Source organism: Macaca fascicularis, chromosome 1 (assembly GCF_037993035.2).
Source record: "Macaca fascicularis isolate 582-1 chromosome 1, T2T-MFA8v1.1".
Classification (NCBI taxonomy): domain Eukaryota; kingdom Metazoa; phylum Chordata; class Mammalia; order Primates; family Cercopithecidae; genus Macaca; species Macaca fascicularis.
The window spans coordinates 209,970,455-209,974,104 of NC_088375.1; the positions used below are offsets into that span (position 1 = coordinate 209,970,455).

General features: G+C 44.1%; 1 non-coding gene across 1 annotated transcript; it reads left to right on the plus strand.

Moving 5' to 3' along the window:
* Positions 1-2,350: 2,350 nt before the first annotated feature.
* LOC102128635 (interferon-induced transmembrane protein 3) lies at positions 2,351-2,752 on the plus strand. The gene has a single exon (XR_006697307.2). It is a non-coding gene; the product is annotated as an interferon-induced transmembrane protein 3 (transcript).
* Positions 2,753-3,650: the final 898 nt, after the last annotated feature.

Sequence of the window (3,650 nt, forward strand, 5' to 3'; positions counted from 1 at the left end):
GTGACTGTAATCCCAGCTATTCAGGAGACTGAGGCAGAATTGCTTGAACCCAGGAGGCAGAGGTTGCAGCAAGCTGAGATCTTGCCACTGCACTCCAACCTGGGCAATATAGCAAGACTCTGTCTCAAAAAAAAAAAAAAATGTATTTGCCTGGGTCATCTCCCAGAGCATCTGATTCAGTCAAACTAAATAAGAAGGAGCTTCCACGGTGATTTTGATTCTCAACTTTGACCCATTAAGAATTAGTGCTTTCCATTTATTTATGATTTTAAATTAAATTAAATTAGTAATTATTATTTTTTTGAGATGGAGTCTCACTCTGTCACCAGGCTGGAGTGCAATGGTGCAATCTTGGCTCACTGCAACCTCTGTCTCCTTCCTGGGTTCAAGAGATTCTCCTGCCTCAGCCTCCAAGTAGCTGGGATTACAGGCATGCACCACTATGCCTGGCTAATTTTCTATTTTTAGTAGAGACACGGTTTCACCATGTTGGTCAGGTTGGTCTTGAACTCCCGACCTCAGGTGATCCATCCACCTCAGCCTCCCAAAGTGCTGGGATTATAAGCATGAGCCACTGCGCCTGGGCTTATTTTTTATTTTTTTGAGACAGAGTCTTGCTCTGTCGCCCAGGCTGGAGTGCAGTGGCATGATCTCGGCTCACTGTAACCTCTGCTTCCTGATTTCAAGCAATTCTCTTGTCTCAGCCTCCCAAACAGATGGGATTACAGGCATGCACCACCACACCCATCTAATTTTTTTGGATTTTTAGTAGAGATGGGGTTTTACCATGTTGGCCGGGCTAGTCTTAAACTCCTGGCCTCAAGTGATCTGCCTGCATTGGCCTCCCAAAATGCTGGGACTACAGGCACGAGCTAGCGCACCCGGCCAGAGTTCCTGCTTTATAATGTAGTCCAGTTATTTCTTGCCTTTAGGAGCTGAAACAGACTTGTCTGCCATGATCAAAGGATCATGTCATTCCCTGTGGCAGAGACTGCTTGCTGTGCACCAAAGTTCATTCTCCTCCCCTTCATGGGCATATAGCCTGACCACAAGTCCCAGCCTCCCTTGGGGCTGAGAGTGGTCATGTGACCTTGTTCTTACTAATAGAACGTGACTCATATCTCTTTGGGCTAAGCCTTGAGAAAGTGGCGGGGTCTTCTCTGTGAGCTCTGCCCATTCCCCCAAGCTGAGACCTCAACCATGAGGGTGATAACACGTTCCCAAGGGATGTCGGAGCCACCAGATGGAAGAAACCTGAATCTCTGAATCTCCACATGGAGTCGAGATGCCTGCCAACTGTAAACATTCACCTTGGATATGAACGAGAGCAGGAATATGCTTGCTTTTTTTGCTCTTAAAGGCACTGCATTTTAGGGTCTTCTCATATTATAGCAGCTTATTTTACCCCAACTAATATGGCACCAACAGTTCCACTCACTTTCTCCTAATACATTTTACCTCAAAGTTCAGAATTCAAGACTTAGCTTTATGCCACTGCACTAAGGCTCTTATATGAGAGTAGAGCTTTTGCTTAGTGTATCCTAATTCTCAGGATGGAATCAGGGTTCTAGTTTAGTTTTTTTATTAAGCAGTTCTGTTGTAAGGACTGACATTTCATGGCTTTTATTCTTCCTTAAAGATCTTTCAAAGAAAAAAGTGAAACCATAGGTTATTTTTAAATAGAAAAATATTACTTTATCTTGCAATTACCACATGGGCCCATTGGACACCTTCTTAAATCTAAGATATATTATGGGATTGTATGATCTCGTTTTTCCTATCTCTTGAAAATTTTTGCCATTTCCTCGCGTAGAAATTATTTCATCATCACTTATTAACTATTCTAAGCTATGCTGAAAAGACTAAAATAATAATAAAATGGAATGATGATGGAATTGCCTAGGAGGATGATGGAAAAATAATATAAATCGCCACTGTAGTATCACCCTACAGTTTTCTTTCTTCTTCTTCTTTTTTTTTTGTCTTTTTGAGACAAGGTCTCATTCTGTCACCCAGGCTGGAGTGTGGTGGCATGATCACAGCTTGCTGCCGCCTCGACCTCCTGGGCTCAGGCGATCCTCCTGCTTCAGCCTTTTGGGTAGCTTGGCCTACAGGCGCATACCACAATGGCCAGCTAATTTTTTTATTATTTGTATAGATGGGGTCTCACTGTGTTGTCCAGGCTGGTCTTGAACTCCTGAGCTCAAGTAATCTGCCCACCTTGGCCTCTCAAAGTTCTGGAATTACAGATGTGAGCCACCATGCCCAACCCAGTCTACAGTTTTCTTATTGTGCTGTCTTCAACAAAATTATAAGCCATTAACAATTTCAAAAAGTTCTTCAAGTGACCATGAACCACACCACCCAAACCTGCTTCACTCCCGCCAACACCAGCTGCCCCCCAAACTATCAGATGCTCAAGGAGGAGCATGAGGTGGCTGTGCTGGGGGCACCCCACAACCCTGCTCCCCTGAGGTCCACCATGATCCACATCCACAGCGAGACTTCCGTGCCCGACCATGTCCTCTGGTCCCTGTTCAACACCCTCTTCATGAACTATTGCTGCCTGGGCTTCATAGCAGTTACCTACTCCATGAAGTCTAGGGACGGGAAGATGGTTGGCAACCCAACTGGGGACCAGGCCTATGCCTCGACTGCCAAGCGCCTGAACGTCTGGGCCCTGGTTCTGGGCATCCTCCTGAGCATTCTGCTCATCGTCAACCCAGTGTTGATCTTCCAAGTCTATAGATAGAACAGGAGGTGGCATCCAGGCCAGGAGCTCTGCCCACAACCTGTCGCCCACACATTCCACCTTCCATTCCTCGACCTGCCCCCCTGAGCCGAGTCCTGTATCAGCCCTTTATCCTCACACACTTTTCTACAATGGCATTCGATAAAGTGCACATGTTTCTGCTTAAAAAAATTCTTTAAGTATTGCACTTTGAGTTTGCAAGTGCAAGAAGGAAAATCAGAAATGATGAGAAGATAGAATCCAGTAGAGATGCACTTTGAATCTGAAATCTGTATTTCTGGTCCATGCATAGCATTTGATGAGAATTTAGGTATATTCAGAGACTGTTGTCCATTTAAAGTATGTACCTTCCAAACCAGGAAAATAGGAAATAAAAATTTAGGTTTGTTATGTTTAAATTCCTTTAAAAATATATAATAAAGTTGTTCTTCACTCCCCCTTTATTTGTATTTTTGTAAGTTTTTTTTAAAAAAAAGATTTAAAATATTTAAGCGTGTTCCATATCATGAGGTCAGGATATCGAGACCATCCTGGCTAACACGGTGAAACCCCATCTCTACTAAAAATACAAAAATTAGCCAGGTATGGTGGCAGACACCTGTAGTCCCAGCTACTTGGGAGGCTAAGGCAGGAGAATGGCGTGAACCTGGGAGGCAGAGCTTGCATTGAGCCGAGATTGCACCACTGCACTCCAGCCTGGGCGACAGAGCGAGACTCTGTCTCAAAAAAAAAAAAAAAAAAAAAAAAAAAAAAAAGAGTGTTCCATTAGTCCTAGATGGTAAATGATAGCGGGTCTTTTCCCTTATATACTGAAGATTAAAACAATCTGGCCAGGTGCAGTGGCTCATGCTTGTAATCCCAGCACTTTGGGAGGCCAAGGCAGGGGGATCACCTTAAC